This window comes from Tyto alba, unplaced genomic scaffold (genome assembly GCF_018691265.1).
Source record: "Tyto alba isolate M040663 unplaced genomic scaffold, T.alba_DEE_v4.0 Super-Scaffold_13, whole genome shotgun sequence".
NCBI classification, from domain to species: Eukaryota; Metazoa; Chordata; class Aves; order Strigiformes; family Tytonidae; genus Tyto; species Tyto alba.
The window spans coordinates 19,654,053-19,672,370 of NW_024881275.1; positions in this window are offsets into that span (position 1 = coordinate 19,654,053).

An 18,318-nucleotide genomic window follows, 5' to 3' on the forward strand; every position below is an offset into this window, starting at 1 on the left:
TGACATGGAAGTAAAAGAATGGAAAAGCTCACATGTCACCTTCTGGAAAACATCCTCATTTCATATTCATGTTTAATGAATTCTATCCTTGGAAGAAGTGATATTTTAATTCATTATTTTCTATACGGTAGCATAATAATAACTGGTGATATAATAATAGAAAGTGACTTTCAGTGAACAATGAAAATTGAACGGAGTGATAGGTAATCAGACAGTATATAGAGCCCTTAGTTTAATTTATAAAATTTTTGCTAAATTTCTAAAGCATCTTGTGATAATGGACTTCAGTGAAATACACTTAATAAATGAATGCTGGAAATATATACATATTTGAAAAAATAAAGATCGTTGAGTGTATTGACACTAGTTTGTGCTGGGATATTTCTCAGTATATTATTTTTCAATACTTCCCTAACCAAAATTATCTAAAAATTAAACTGATTCAAGTTATGCATATATGATATCATTAATTAATATCTTATTATAAATAAATTCAAATAACATAAATTAATTTAAATAATAATTGAATACTTAAAATTAAAAAATGAAACAATGAATGCATTTAAATTAGTTTAATTAATAATGTAATGTATTAAATAATGTAAATTATTTTAAATAGCAATTTAATGTATTTCTGAGATACTAACATAAAATCTTGGAACAAAGAGCCATCTGTAGCATATTGACTCAAGCCAAAACTCAATGTATGTGTCACTTACAAGCAAATACAGGGAATAACTCAAATTCAACAGTAGTCAATTAAGCTTTCAGTGTTTTGGCTAATGTCTACTCCTCAGCAGATATATAAATTATATTTATTATGAAACTACCCTGGATTGTATACCCATATGGATGTATGTTGCTTTTTATGCCCCATAAACAAAGTATGACAGAACAATAATACCAGAAATGTCCTTGGAGTTCAAGGTGAAATTCAAGGTGAAAATGCTCTTGTGATTGATAATTGCCACATTTTTTATTTATTTTCCCTTTCATGGGCTGGGTCAGGCATCCTACATTTTTAGGACACTTACTTTGGTAAAACATTTACTTCTAAGTTCTTCAGCATATGCAAGTTTCTATAAGTCTAATACAGAGTAATTTTAATTAGATAGGATAATTAAATCTAAATAATGTGAATTTGGAAATGACATCTTTCTGTAAATGGAAATGTAATTGAAATCAACATGGGTGTTTAGCTCCTCCAAAAGAGATTAAGTTCTCTGAGTGCTATAAGTTCTGTTTACTTCTTTTTCTGCTTATACACTCTAACATAGTTTATTTGTTTAATTTACTGTGCTTTCCTTTGTTTTATTAACAAGCAAGTGAAAATAGAGACAGATGTACATCTTAAAGCTTATTGTCTATTGTACTCTTAATATCTGACTCCCATTTTATTTTTTTTTTTTTGTACTGAGCATAGGATTTGCTTTTCCTAAAAAGATTAAGATCCTATAGATGATATAAATTTTCTAACTTGTGTTGCTCAGTGCGCATATATTCTTTTTGCTTATATACATTATGAACAATTTTCATAGCATATATTCCACTTATTTAAATACTCCAAAACATCCTTAGTATTTGGTTTCTTCTCTAATCTCAATTATAACCTGAATCTAAATATAAGCCACAGATAGGAGAATAAATTTGTTGAAAATCTGGAAAACATATTCTTTGATCTTAAGTATTTGAGATCACAGTCTTTGAATAAAATGACAAATTTTTGAATTAAAACATCCTCTTTCCATCTGAAAGTCATTGCTACTTAATGAGCACACAGACCAATACCAGAGCAAACCACATTAATTTTGTAAGACATAACCTATATCACAGCAAATTTGTGTGGCTACTGTATGGTGCATATTCAGTTATTTGTGTCTGGGTTACACATGTTCAAAGACAAACATTTGGAAAAAAACGTAGGGCTTTTAAATCTGGCATGAGTTGGAAGAGATAGAGATTCCTTCTAGTGCAAAACAGAATGAAGTTTTATGTACACTGTTAATGATTCTCCCCACTGTTCTCAGAAATATCATCTGCTACATCTCTGGGAAAGAAGCACCTCAGATTCATTTAGCACTCCTCTGTAGCTAATCAGGTTTTGAAATAAAAGGCATCTATTTCTGTTCCGGCCTATGTGGCTAGTATTTCCCCACATAGGGTTGATAATGCACCAATACGTTTGGTTAGTAATTTATCTATTGAAAACTGATGTTTCAGAGTGGCTGAAATGGTATAGAAATTCAGGTATAATTTGCCAAATAACCTCAATGCAAGATGACAAAACTTGTCAAGAACTTGAACTATCAAGAAAAGATAGAGGAATTTCAAAAACATTTTAGGATGCTTGCAATGAAATTCCTTGCCTGTCTCCGTGTAAAGGTTTGAGATGGTGAATCCACATAGACATAAGACTTTCCATATTTCTATCTGATGTAATGCCTAAGAAAACCTGCCAACACATTTGTTCATCTCATTCATAGGACATGGCTCTCATCCTTTACTGTGTAGCAGAGCGATACAGCCTAACACAGAATTGTAGGGCAAAAACAATGAGCGATCACCTTTAGAGTGCAATGTTTGTCTTCCTTTGAAGATCCCCAGACTCTAGTCTCTTGTTGCATCTCACCATCCTAAGTCACTTTTGGTGATGGAACTTCTAGACACAACAGATATGTAAATACTGCTTTGAAAAGGTTAATCTGCTAAAGCAATTGCTTGTAATATGTTGACTTGTAGTACAGATTAACAAAATGATGGTAAAATACAATATTTGCATGTAGGTTAAATCATTGACAGAAAAGCCAACAGAAAATACAAAGTTGAGGTTCTCTGTGCAAGCATAATAAAGGAGAAAGGGATCTTGCAGGTGTGACAGTAATCATCTGAAACGATTTTACTCTATGAAAGTGTTTAGGCAAAGTGTGTGGACTGAAGATACAGTGAAATAACTACAGAAAGGCTCTGTAAGATTTCTGAAGGTCTTTGTAAGCATCTATTATATTCAACAAGTTTATATGACATGAAGACAGCATGAATAGTTGTGAAGCTTTTTTAATTTTTTTATGCATCTTCTTTGTATGAACACTGTCACAATTTTAATTTCAAGGTCTTTATATGTCTTTCCATCATGTATTTGTAAATTACTGACATGAAGTCAGAGCAGATCTTGAATCCAATTGCTGATGTAGATTTAAATTTTTAGTGTAACTGATGCAAATAAAATGTCTCATGGTCTAAAGATAGTTAATCATCAGTAATCAAACAATAAAACTCAATGTTGTATATTTTTTCAGTCCTTCTTGTGTCAAGAGCAATGCAGAGCCATTCACTCTGAGATTTGTAGCCTGTGAAATTAAACATTTGTAAATCACTGGTACATATTTGATCATATTTTGCAAAAAGATAATTTAATTCTAGAAAATTGCCTTCACTTTCTATTGCATTTCTTGTAATGACCTCTAAAGGCCATATCTTGATGAACTGTGTTAAAGCAATAATTCATCTGCTTTCTTGGTGTATTTAATGTTTTTCAGAACAATTTGGTTTTCCGTGAGAACATGAAATGTGCTATGAATATATTTGGTTTGTTTCCTCTTTAGAATTTCACCCACTAGCTCACATTTATGACTGTGTTTTTTATGGTATATTAGCAAAAGATGACTTTCAAGTGTGAAGTTTGGTTTCATAAAACTTTAGGATGTCATAGCAGATATCTTAAAGGAACAAGAAAATAGATAAGTTTTGTTATTTTAGATTTCCAGGTGTATCATTTTGACCATGTTTGCTAGCTTGACCAACATCCTACATGGAGATGTTACGGAATGTAAACACTTGTATCTTCAGAAATATGCAAAATATTGTTATATTTGCAAATTTATTTGAGAGTTATCGGGCTGCTATAGAATTATAGGACCTGGAGAGTATGACATGACTGACATAGTAACAAAGAAAGGAGGAAGTGCTTATCCAGTCTGTTTAAGACTTCCTTTTTTATTTGTTCTAATTACAGATTTAAGCAATTGAAACAAAGTCATTGTGAAAGAGTTTTTACCCATTTAAAATTTAAAAAAATATTGAAATGGAAACAGGAAAATGAAGATGTGATGGCTAATATCTTTGAGAAAGCTATAAGAACTGGGCAAAAAAATATTAACTAAATTATATACATTGTACATTTAAATATCTATAGATGTCCCTATGTTTTATTTACCTAAAAAAGGTAATTCTAATACTTCTGAAATAGAAAATTTCTTTTCTTTCTTTTTTTTGTTTTTCAAATATTCTGTTTTGTTCTGCTTGTCCTTGCTTTTCATTTTGCATTTTGGATTTATTTTACAACCTAAAATAGAATAACATTTATCTTGGCGAGAATATAGATATTTTTATGATTTTGGTTGACCAAAACAGCAAAAATGTTCAAAACAAAGCAAAAAAAACCCAACACAGAATACACAGTGGTCGTTTAAATGCACAATTTGAGATGAAACCTTTATGTCCTCTTTCATTGGATGGGCTTGTGAAGGAATGTGATGCAAACTAAAGGAATCTGAGAGTCTGAAGTACTTTGTAACCTAGGGAAGAAGAAAGACGTCTACATGAGAAGGTGGAAGGGTATTTTTTGCTTTGAGAGACTGAAGTGTCTGCACACCAAGTTACGTACTTTAAAAAATAACCAAAATGTGAAAGCTGTATATTGGAAATATCTTGATTTCAAAAAGTAAATAATTTAATTTTTGATGCATTGTAATAAATTGCTTGGATTTACTTTTCAGGTCTCTAATTCCCAGGCCTCTGGATTTAGGTGTTTTGTGTGCAGCAATGTTGGTGGGCTCACTGAGCAAGGCTTTGTTTAAATAACCGTGGCTTTGTTTGAAAACAGAATGTGATGGGAAAGGGCTCATGAAGATATCAACTGGAAGATTAGAATCCTCTTTTGAATTTTAGATTATGTACATGCTTAAAGCATCCTTGTTATGACTTGTTATTGGAGGGGAGAAGAATAGCTACTTCCCTTCAAAGCAATCGTTAAACTATCGAAAATGATGGCCTAATGTGCTAGCCTTGCAAGTATATAGTATGCTTCCAGTGCTACAACAATAAAATTGTCAGTTTTATATTCTAGAAGCAACTAAGGCTTGCTATAGTCAAACATTTATGTAATCAAAATAGTCTTTGATTTCATGTTAAAAAAGAGATTTGAATAGCAAATATGGAAGATGGAGACAGGAGATGCCATCATGTAGGAATAGGTTCATAGAGCTCACTTTTTGGTAACTGTAAACACTGTAAGAACCTTGTTTGTTGTAAAGATAGGTATGTTACTATGGTGACAACTGCATGATTCAAAATTGCATATGTTCTGTTACTTGAATAATCCCTTCAGTGAGTAAGCAGGCGGCATGCATTTGCCATCATTTCCAAAACCAGCCTCTGCAAAACATGAGATTTTGCATACTAATCAATGTTAAGGGATTTCCTGATGATGAATAGGTCATTTTTAAATAATTATTTTGGGTTGAGGTTTGTGGTTTTTTTTTTTTGTTTTTTTTTTTTTTTTTTTAATTTGTAATTTGTTAGTTTTTCAGTAGTTCGATACTTTTTTTTTTTTTTTTTCATGATGAATATTTGTATCATTCCACTAACCTAGACATTTTACAAGCTATAAATACATTTTGGCTTGGTATGTTTAGTGCTGCAAAGATTTGTTAAATTCTTTACCAGACTAGGAAAATTTGCTTCAGAGAAGGGAAGAATCTCTCACACCAGTGTTAAAATGCTCATATACAATTAAAAGCCCTGTAGTTATCAGAAATTTAACTATAGTATTTTAATTTAAAAATTGTAAAAGAAACTGGTAGCAACCTGTTTTTTAATGTTTTACCATGAATATTTTTAATTTTCTTACAATAATGCTATCTGCTAGTGTTGAATTTTGATAAGCCAACATTAGGATTAATACTTATTCCAGGGACAGTAATTATTTAATTTAAACCAGGTAATACATTGCAGTGTATGCTTAGGAAGATGCAAGGGCCCTGTTGTCTTATGCTAAAACCTTCTTATACTGTAACAATTCAGTCAATTTGCCTTCATCTCTGAGCTGTATAGGGCAAGAAATTATTAGAATAATGCAATAGATATTCCAGGGTATAAAAATATACCAGAATATGTGGCAGCAGTTGATAACATTCTATTCAGCTTTTTACTTGAAAAGTTGAATCATCATTGAGGGGGGGAAGCTCACAACAGGCTGCATTTCCCTCAGGAGATAAGGAATGTGTGAAAAAGCATATAATAAGAGTTATTATCTAAAGATTCTACACTGAGTCATGTAAATACCAGTTATGTACTGGTTATCATGACAAGTAAAGATGTTGTGATGCAAACCAACACTGGACTGTAGTAATTTTTCAGTAATAACCATCCAGTTCCTCCAAAAGCAGCTGAGAAGCATGTTAGATTCTCAATTTTCTGTTGTGTTGAAGAATGTCAAAATACACTTCAAAATATTTTTCCCCAACTTCAGTCCACAAAATGGTCCTTCAGCAATTTGTTCTGTATGTCCTGAGATCAAGACTGCCTATATTTAAGATTAGCTATTAACATGTCAGGTGTTTATGATGCATCAGATACAGATGTTATCTATTTAATAAACTGAATTGATGAAAGTGAGTACTAGTATGATTAAATGAGCTTGAAAGATCCACGAAATATCAAGTTTTAAAATACAGTCTCTCTCTTCACATTGTTATATATACAGAGCGGAAAGTGTGCATGTTGGGAATCTGACAGTCAATCCAATATAACTGGCATCATATACATACACCAGAAAAAGCTACCATTTGCTGAAATATATTGATGAAGCATGTGTTTATGTAATTATGTTTATTTTTTTTTTTCATAACTAGTCTTCTGTGTTTTGTATGTTCTCAATTTCCATGACTAAAAAACTATATTATCATATGCATGATTGTTGTGAAGGGTGTATCGTTATTTCCACTGCTGTTCTCTTTTTGTTAATTTGCATAACTTAAAATATGTGGCTATGGGGAAAAGAAAATGATTGTATTAGTGAGAACATTTTAAAGTGAGGATTACCTGGGACTGTAAGCCTGACACAACAAGATGAAGTTACTGACATGGCTCAGAAATTTTGATGTAAAGACTGTACATTGAAAGGCAACCATACTGAAAAAATTTCCTGTCTGTTGTTGAGTAAATGAAATATGATTTTTCTGTCAAGGAATTGCCTAAACAAAGACACAACCTCAGTAAAAACTAATTTTTATACTAATATCAGAGAAGAGGCTGATAAAGGTATTCAAATTTGTTCGGCATAATGTCAAAACACCAGTGTGTTTCAATATGTTTCTTTTGGTGGCCTTATGAGATAAACAAGCCCGATTATGTAAAAGTAATATATGCTCTGTTCAGAGACTTTCTTCTTTCACTAGTGGCAGCCACAATAAATTACATTTTCTTCTGTCTATTTTTACTAGCTAACATTGCTAAATCAGCATATCTCCTGGATAATGAAAAGAAAACTTTATAATATAGTGTTTCTCCTGATTCTTAATATAACACAGTTAAGATATTGTGTTAAGCAAGTGTAAACTGTGAATCTTTAAGGTGATAAAGTACATCATGTTATACTGAGTAGCTGTAAAACCTTTTGGAGTACTTAAATTAAAAATACATATAGTTTCCAGGGAGCCAGCTACGAGGAAAAAATGCAAAGGTCAAAAATAATTAGTGGTGAACATGAACAGATATTGATACAAATGAAAGATGCATAGAAATATTTCATCATTCTGATACCCGTCCAAGTGTTATATGCCATGTAGGAACACAGGACATGTCATTGCACCTAACCCTCTTCAGATGTTTACAAATGTTAGAAAACAGATGAGCCATCCATCTTTTTGTTATGTAATTGTCTGTTGAAAGTTAAAAAGCACAAAATGCTTCTTCTTAGAAAGACTCTACCAGTGCACCCCTTGTAGAGATCAGGGCACTTCAAATAGACCAGATGAACAGATGCACTGTATAAAGCATCAGATAGAAGAGTGTTCTTTCAGGTCAGTTGATGGAATGAGAGGTGAGGGAAAAACAACTAAGTAGAAGTATAGGTTTATTGTTGGACCATGGACCTGCAGGGTCTGAGCTGTGAGGCTGAAATTTGTTGCTATTGCATATACGATGAATAGAAATCTATCACAACAAGTGCTTAATTAATATATTCTAGAGTATTTGGAAGAGGTAATACTGTAAGTAAAATTCAAAGGTTTTTGTGGAGAACAAAAAAAATACCTGAATAATCTGGAAGACTGAACACTGGCACAGGTTGCCCAGAGAGGCTGTGGAGTTAGAGTTAGTTAAAAACTGTCTGGATATGGTCCATGGCAACCTGCTCTAGGTGACCCTGCTTGAGGAGGTAGGTTTGGACCACATGACCTCCAGAGGTCCTTTTCAACCTAAACCATTCTGTGATTTCAAGTACATAATTAAAAATTTCTATAAAGATACGAAGAGAAATTACTGAACATATATTCATTTTTAAAATAAATCAAATAGACTTATAGTCCATTGTAACCATAATGTAATCTATAGTCCTGTGTAGTCATTTGACTCAATAATTTAAAATTTTGGTGGTTATTTTTGAAATGTCCTTTCTCAAGGACGTTGTGTTTCTGACAGAAGTGGTACCTCTGTGAAAATACATTTAGCAAATGATGATAAACACTGAGAGAAAGAAACAACAGGACCAGAGGAGATGGATGTGCTCCATGGTAGAACAGGCACACCTGAAGGGACTGCAGCCTGTGGAGGACTCATGTTGGAACAGAGGAAATGAGAAAGATGGAAAAAGCAGCAGGAAAAAAGAGGAATAGGGAGTGGTAGAGAGACACTGCTGTGCCCTGACCCCAAACTCCTGCACCGCCTGTCACCTCACCGAAGGGGCTGAGCATAACCTGTAGTGATAACTGGGGGTGTGGAGACTGGGAATGGGCAAGAAAGGTGTCTGGAGTGTAGCTGAGCCTGGGAAAGGTGGAGGAAAGATATCTTCCTTAGATGTTTAAATGTTTGTATTTTTTTGTTTCTCAATACCCAATTTGGTAATGAAATGTTTTAAATTAATTTAAATTCTGAATGTTGAGACTGTTTTGCCTGTGACAGTAAAACTTATGAGGTTTTTTGCTCCTGTTCTTCCTATTTTCTCCCTTTCTTACTTGGGAGGAGTGAATAAGAGGCCGTGTGGGGGCTTGGCTGCTATCTGGGGCCAGCCCACCACAATGTCATAGGTTGACACTGAATTTACAGCCTGATTTGTTTATTTTTTTTTGGTCATGTGTTGCTGGTGGCTCAGTTTTTATACAAATGCAAAATTAAATTGTTCAGCAGAAATGTTTAAAAAAATAAGGTGGAAAAGAAGTGGAAGTATTAAAAAAAACCCCTAGGATGTTGTGTGAAAATAAATTTTCCATGTATTCTGTAAAATCAAGATGCTGTGTTATGCAGATTTACAGAGAAAGAAAGCCTTTATTAATTGGAAGATCAGTTCACTGAGAGTTATTAAAGACAATGCTACATAAGTATTGCCTCAGGAAATCCAAAAACTTCAAAGGATTGGAGTCTGGGAGAAGTAAGCTTGTCCTGTTCTAGTAATCTTCAGCCATTGACTTTTTAAAAAAGGGTCTAGATGGGTCTTTACTCTGATCCAATACAGTTATTTTAATTTTCTTATCTAGCCCAAGAGAACAGTAGAGGTAGTTTACTTTACTGTTGGCTCATCTTTACACTAGCAGTATCAGATAAGGAAAACAAAATTAAAATATATTAGATCAAACAAAGCAGAACAAAAGAAGGAAAATATGAAGTCTCAGGCATATATCTCTTCCTCCTGCCCCCCTCACCCCACCACTTCTACTTCTCTAATCCTTTTCTAGAAATTTTTTTTCTCTGTTCTGATAAAAGTTAGCCTGGACATTAGAAAAATAGTGGGCAGTGGAATTCTTTGTTTCGTTGGCCCTCCCAAGATGAAGGAGGATATTTGCCTCTCCAGTCTGCACTACAGGCTGTCTAGACTTTCAGCGCTTGAATTCAGGAAGGTCCTGGAGCTGCTGAGCCAACCCTTGGCAATATTGTAGGGAACAGAGGCTGAAACTGGGCATAACATGTGGAGCTCTTCTTTCTGGTCCTTTCCTTCCCACAGCCATTGAGAGTGAAGCAGAGCTAAGCCATAGCAGAGGGAGAGGTAGAGAGATGTTGTTGAAGCTACAAAGGTCTCCTTTGGGTACCAGCAGATCACCCAGAATACATGCTGAGATGTGAATTGCACAGCATTTGCTTTTGAGTGACAACCATGAAAGTACCTTTTCCTACAGATGGTAGCCCTTGTGTAAGTATCCCAGTAAAAAGGATAGTCAAATTCATAGGCTATAACAAAAACTAAAATGTGGTTCAGCTTCCATTAAATACTTAGAAAAAGTTTATTTTTAAGTTCTATCTGAATCTCACTATTCAGAAGACATCCTGTATTTTTAAATTCCTATTGTCTTAAACATATTTCTCTATGCTTGGTAATGAGTCCACAGAAACAGCAGTATCAAGGTCAATGTAAGTGTGATTAGACAGAATTTTATTAACTTCAGCGAGGCACCAGGTTTAATTTTGTTCTTAGATGTTCTGTTTCTTGATTCACAGTAGAGAAAGCTTCTCCTAACCGTGAATATGTATTTTACTATTTGAGAATTTAAAAAGCTGATGCAGTTTTGCTTCATTTGCTAGTCAAGCAAAACTTGTAGGCATTTATTGCATTTGACATTGTCTTCAGCATTATATTGGCTTCTGAATGCAGCATAGTTGTCTATATGTGGAAATACGGTTGATACAAAGTACAACACGTTTTTGGCAGCTGGCATGTTGTCAGGAATGTCACACGATACAAATATGACTAGTAGATACTTGACTCATCCTTAGCTGACTGCTTTGTTGAGATGTTCTGCTGGACCTGAGTTATTTATTGTTCTTGAGAAGTTATATAAATTCCTAGAAATAGATATTCATTCTCTAGTTTAAAAGTAAATCAGATTAAATAAGCCTTTAAATAACAACAATGTGTTTCCATGACTACAGTGCTGTTAACACCTTACTGGGATTCTCAAAGCTAAGAGCTGATCATTGTTTCTAATAATACAGCAACATTTTGGTTGTTGGCTTTTTCTGTGACTGAAAAACTAGTGGATTTGCAAGATACAAACAGGCAAACTATTTTTTTTTTTTTTTTTTTTTTTAAGGCAGACTAGCAGAGAGGCTTTCTAGGGTGCTGTATAATCCAGACAGCTAGATCAGAGAGGTGCCCTATTGTATAATCAGTAAACAGGTAAATGCTGTTGCACCTTCTCTAGACTGAAGAGAGTGTGTAATAAGGTGGTAGCTTGCTGGAAGGAAGTCAGAATATTGAGCTCTTTCTTTTTAATTGAGTCTGAAATGGATAAGGCCGAGAGACCACAGACACCTGGAGAAATTTTTCAGTAGTACGTTCTTACTATTTGTGTTATGGATTTACTCAAAATCTCTCCTCCCTAAAACTGAGGTCTGCCTGTGGTGGGTGCTCAGCTGCCTTGAATCTGGGGGCTCCTAACTCTGGGGAGCTACACTTGAAGCAAGACATTGTGAAGTTGGTGTGACAATCTGAAGGATACAAGAAAGGGAGAAGATGCTGGAAAACTATTCAGTTTTCACAGTTACATAGCAACCTAGGGGCACAAGTCAGCCTCTTCAATTAATTCAAGAGTACTGGATTATGCTTTTTCAGTACTTTTTCAGTGATGAGTAATTAGTCATCATTGGTAGAGTGACTGGTATTTTTTACAGACTGTACAGAATTCAGTTGTGGACTATGCACCAATAATGACCTCCACAGAACCCACTTCAGCTATTGTACTGCTCAAGTTTGTCTTTACTTGTTTTCCTGCCTTTGCTAATGATCATCACAATGAAGTTTCATGATTAATTGAGTGTATGGGATGGTGAGGGCATAGTGGCCATACATGCTGAAGGTGGGGATGGTCAAGTAATAAGCACTAGCTGGTAAGAAGGTTGACTGAGAACTGGCTGCTCCAAAAGAGGCATGTGTGAATTTCTGCAAATGTGTAGGGAGACTGAGGAACTGATCCCTGTATAGAAGACAGCCTGCTGTCTTCATATGGCCATGATGTGTATGTAACAGACTTTGAATTTGTCTGCATCGGTTGTAGTGTTTTGTTGCTGTTCATGGTCTAGCTTTAAAATTTTTCTAAATCATATGAGAAATTCACTCTAGGATGATTTTTATCCCCACCCATAAGTCAAAATGCCTCAGAAGTGAGATTAGAATGCCCTGTAGTTCTTTGCTGGATATTGTGAGCTCTGCCTGCTGTCATAGCTCAGATGAAACATACTGTATTACTACATGAAATTTTGGCTCACAAATATACAGACTGAGCAAAGTAACTCTGCAGAGTGCCTTAGAACTTGCCAATCACTACAATCCTGGAAGAATGTAATTTTTATTGTTTTATTATAGCAAAATTACATCAGTTCCAAGTTACACATATGGAGAAATATGCCAGCTAAACCTTTTATCAATTACATCAATGTACTTGTGTCAAGAAAATTGATTTATTTCTTGTAAAGACATATGAGACAGAGAAGGAAAACTTTTATTTCTTGTTTATGTAACATTGTTTTCAATTAGCAAGGTCCAGATGTTCCTGTGTTTTATAGGAGCCTTTTACACTCATCAACACCAGTGGATTATGTTCCAGAAAACCTTTTCTCTTTTTTGAAAGTGAGGATGAATTGACTGGCTCTGCTCCTGACTTTGCATCCCAAAAGATTTCTTTGTTCACATATATTTAATTTAGTGTTATAATTTCTACTATTAGGCACATGTAAAGTCCATCTTGCATAATAAATTTATTGACTTGTAATTAAAATATTTTTCCTATTTTTTCAGGATAAATCTCATAGGTCTCATCCCTTGGCAGCTGTCATGTGTTTATCTCTTGGATTAAAACCTTTAGAATAGTAACTGAAATAGGTAAGTAATCTGGATGTTCCTCATCATCGTTTAGATCAAAACCTTGGTGTTTTTAGGAAATATTTTTCTCTGCTGACTGGGCTTTCACTAGACAGCTTTCATCAGAACAGCACAGTGCCCAATTAGCCAAATTGCTTCCTTTGTATTTGCATGCATTAGTTTAGTTTTAGATTTTTTTTTTCCTAAAGGTAATTTTTTTGAAGTGTATTTTTGCAGCATATTCTCAGTTCAGGATAGGTACACTCTCTAAAACACTGATTTTCCATGTGTGTTAATGTCTTCACCAGTGGTTATTAATGAGCTTAAGTTACTTGGACAAAATCTTACTAACAAGCTAAGATGCAGTGAATTTTCATAAAAAACTGTTAAGAACTCTTTGATTAGAATCTTAATGAAAATAATTCTTTTGGGATGTGTAAGAATATGTGTTATTTTTCAGACTTTTAAGTGTATTTTTGAAAACATATCTAACATGTCAGTTTCTTTTTATTCCATGAGAAAGGCAGTTTAGTTAGGAAAGTACTAAATTGAATGTCTTTGCAATAGTGCTATGTTTTTAAAAATGTGAAGGTGGACAGATTAAAAATGTAATACATGCTATTATAAGCTTGTTTCTTTTGCAGCTCTTTGGGGTACATGTCTCAAGAGAGTTTGACATACTGCTAATACACAGACTGTAAATTATTCTTTGTGCCAAGCTATTACCATATAAAGATATTCTACAACATGACCTGTTACAGTTTGTTTCTGTGATGTAGGGTTATGTCTACTTGGGAAAAGTTAATATTTAATTACAATAATTGGCAAGAAAATGAAAAATTTCCCTATATTAATACCTAATTTTAGGTTAAGCTTACTTTTATAAATTTAAGAGACAAAACCCCCACATTTTTGACATTTTTCTGAAAATTGTACAGATTCTTATGTCAAAATTTTTTAAAGTTATGTGGGAGATAAGATTAATTTTAACTGATGCTTTAAAATGTAAGCTTTATTTTGTGGTTACTGTATAATTATTTAATTCATATCTGATTTCTTAGGAGGAGGGAAATAATGCTTGCTGTGCATTTTTACAAGAGAAAACAGGTAAAAATGAGATATACTTGACTAAATCCTTATTCCTGGTCAATGCTTTTCTGAAATTGTGTGTGGAAGACAAATATGATGGGGCAAAATTATTTGCGTTCACAACAAGGTGGCTGGGGAGGATTTTTAACCTAACAAAACTGCAAACAGTTCACTGCACATTCAACCCAAGTGTTAAACCAAGGACAAAGCCATTGCTTGACTTAACAAGGCATTCCTCATCCAGAGAGAACTCACAAAAGATGTTTTTATAATTTAGGGCAGGATTAGTCCAATAATTTCCCAGACTGGTTGTTTCTTGTAAGGAAGTCAGGTATTGAATGTGGGCTTTCAAGCTCTAAACATGATTACGTTTATTGGGTGCTAGAATTACATCTAAATTAAGCCCCCAGCAGCTCTTGGGTATTTCTTGTTGTGACCAAGAACTTGTCAGCACCTTTGTGGCAGTATTATGCAATTTGATATTGAAAATGATGACATACAGGTACTAGAATGTTTCTTTTGTTAAGGTGTCACCTGGTAATATTTTTTATAAAATGATTCCAAAGAAAAACAGCTCTCTTGCTATGAATTTTGTGTCAGTTATGCAGTAAAACAATGTTTTAATTGACAGCTTGAGTGGATGAAACTGCAGAGATGTTCTCTGATGAAATGGCTGCCTTGCATTTTGTTATGTCACCAGAAGTCTTCACTGAAATGACAGCTTTTTCACCTCGAACACTACTGATTAGCAAAAAGCTGCAATAATTGCTCTTTCAGTAAGAAAGATGCAAAACTCACAGCTAGAAGTTCCTTTACCAGATTTCTTTTGGGATGGAAACTATTAGCAGCCTGATAGCTTTGAGATAAGAAAGAATTTATAGCCAAGTATTGCACTGAAGAATGTCTGTGCTGGAAAAAAATATGAGTTTTCTCTTAAAATCAGGTGTCAAGTGTGTGTGTACATATATATATGCACACATATATATATGCATACTTATATATATGTATATGTATGTATTTATTCACAAAGACACAAGGGGAATACGTGGCCTCTAAATGCAAATAATTCTGGATACTACATATAATACTAAATTCTAGATACCAAATCCAATCATTATTCTTGGCTTTATTTTTATTTCCTTGGAAATATTCCAAGTCGGAAAGCATTGTTGCCTCTGATGACCTGGGAGCTTAGACATCGCTCCTCTGTAAAGCTGATAATAATTAGTTGAATGTTATATGTCAGTGCTGAAGACATGTCCATTTTTTGTCTTTCAGAACTAATATCTTTAAAAATGAGATGGAAAATATCCTCTGCCCTAAGTTTGAAATGAAACAACCAACCACTGATTTTAGCCAAGGTAATACACTGTTTACCTTCTCATGATAGTGTATGAAATGAGATACAATTTCTTATCACTTTATATTATTTAAAGCTATTCTGATCAAATTCCTGGTATTACATTATTTATGGTTTATTTTTCATGAGAAATGAATGATACACCTAACTCTGGTTTGGCTGAAGTAAAAGTTATACATATGTGTACATGTATCTTTTCAATTTCAGTCGGAAACGATACTGCTGTTTGTTTTTTTTTTTTTTTTAAAAAAAACCAAAACAAAACCAACCACCTTTGTATGTTTGCAGACTCTTTACTGGAAAAGGTAAAAACCTTTTGAGAATAAGGTATATACAGTAAATTGTTCCCCACAATCCTCAGAACTGATAGAGAGAGAAGAACAATTAGATAACCACCTGCCAATCAGATGCACTGAAGTCTGGCATCTTGAACATGCCACTGGAATAAACGATTGTTGTATCTGTACTAGTAACAGGACCTTTTATGTTTAAAAAGTTAAATAGCAGCGGATTTAAGATAATTTTCTGTAATGTTGGAACCCACAAGGTACTGTGCAGAGGGAGAGAAAATATAGCCTATTTATAGCCAGCTTTTGTGACTGTGTATATGCCAGAAATTAGTGATTTCTGACATTTGGCACCTGAGAACAGGCTGAAAACCCTTTTGTAAACCCTACATTTTCTGTCCACTACTATCAGAAGCCAGGATTATACCCTACATAGGTAATGCAGTATACCTGTTGTTCCAGGCCTGGTTGCAAGCATCATGGGAGGCTTTCTGTCTGGTTTCGAGTCAGTTTAGTTTCAAAAGCTTCAGGAGTTTCACCATGTTACACACTAATTCTAGTTCTGCCCATTATGGGCATACCTGGAAAAATTTCCACGGGTGTCATCAATATTGCTGTGCATGTAAAGTGGCAGATAGCCCCAGTATTTTCAGAGGTATTAATAAATTTTTCTGACACATCTACTCATTAAACACTGATCTAAAAGAAGAAAGAACTGGAAAAATCACAAAGTGCTACAAAAATCTGTATGCAAAGAAAGTTGTCAAATGTTGACTGAGAGGCTGGGTCATTAATACCTTTCTTCAGGTAATCTTTTTGGCCTTGTCTACTACTTGGTCTTCAATTTCAGTGACTGAATTTTTATATGATTTCTTTCCTCTTTGGCTTGTGTTCCTATGTACACCTATGTACAACACTTCAAATCAGATTAGCAGAGAATATGTATTATTTTCTTCTTGATTTTAGTGGACTTCTCAAATGGTATGCTGTTTTCTGCTTTAATTTCTTTTAATCTCTGTAAAGTAGACCTTCCCAGTTCGTTCTTGGCAGTTGAACTCGAGCCAGGAACATAATTCAGAGCAATTTCTTCCCTCATTCTTCCTCTACAAGTAGAGGGTTTAGAGATTTACTGCTCTGTTTTGCTGTGGTCATGCAGCTAGAGCATGAAAGATCAGGTCTGCACATGGGGAAGGAGTCAGCTACAAAGCTGACAAAGTGAGGAAAAAAGGAGATATTTAATCAGGTATAACTCTTTAGCCCTTAAATTAAAGCAAGAGACTAAACTAGTAATTATAGTACTGCTGTTGTTTAACACCCCAAGAAATGTTTTTTGCACATCACCAAATGTAGGAGTCATGGGGCAGGTCAGGGAAGTCTTCAAATTTATGTAGCAGCACAAGGGTGCCATATTAACTGTGCACAGCAAATGTGTAACAACAGCAGATCCTGAAAAATTGGTTGAGCTGGTGAGAAGGAAAGTAGATTACCAACACTTGTGAGCAGCTTTGTCGTGGTTTGGGCCTGGTCAGCAACCAACCCCCGCAGCTAATCACCCTCCCTTCCCCCTCCCCACCTGGGAATGGGGGAGGGGATTAGAGGGGTGAGGGGACACTCGCAGGCTGAGATAAGAACAGTTTAATAATGGCAATAAAATGAAAATGATAACGATGATGAGGGGAAAACAAAAAGAAATATATAAACAGTCAATGTACAGCGTAATCGCTCACCACCCGCTGACCAATCCCCAGCCCGTTCCCGGCCAGCGACCCCGAGATACCAAGATCCCACAATCGCAATCCCAGAAGCGAGAGAGAGAGAGAGCTCCTTCCCGACCCCCCCTCCTCTATACAGTGAGCATGACGTGCCATGATATGGAATATTTCACTGGCCAGTTTGGGTCAGGTGCTGTGGCCGTGCTCCCTCCCTGCTCCCTGTGCCCTTGCGCACGGGCAGGACATGGGGAGTCGGAGAGTCCTTGAAGTCTCGGCAGCAGCTGAAAACACCAGTGTGCTATCAGCATTCTTCTCACACCAAACCCAAAGCTAAATCCAAAACACAGCACTCATCTAGTCCCTGAAAAGGAATATTAACTCTATTTCAGCCCAAATCAGGACAAGCTTTCATGCATAAAATGAAACAGACTTTGCAAATCCAGGTACAGACACTAAAAAAGGGCTGTTGATAGTGAAGGCCACTTCAGTCAAGTATCGGTTATGCTTCTCCTCAGGTATTTTTTTTTTAACCTGTCTGCCATGATGTAATTATCACTGCACTGTTATAACCTCTGCCTGCTGCTAGTGCTGTCTCACTTACATGCCTGTAAACAAGCCGATGGATGCATTGCTGTTGCTCATTCGCCATTATACAATCTTAGTAAATATTTCACACCAAGAATCTGTTATTGTTCAGACCAACATGTTTAAGTATCCTGTACTTCAGAAATTGCTACAAAATTTCCTTGATCCATCGAAATGACTTCTACTGCACTGTTAACTTTCTGAGCAGTCTTGGAGTAA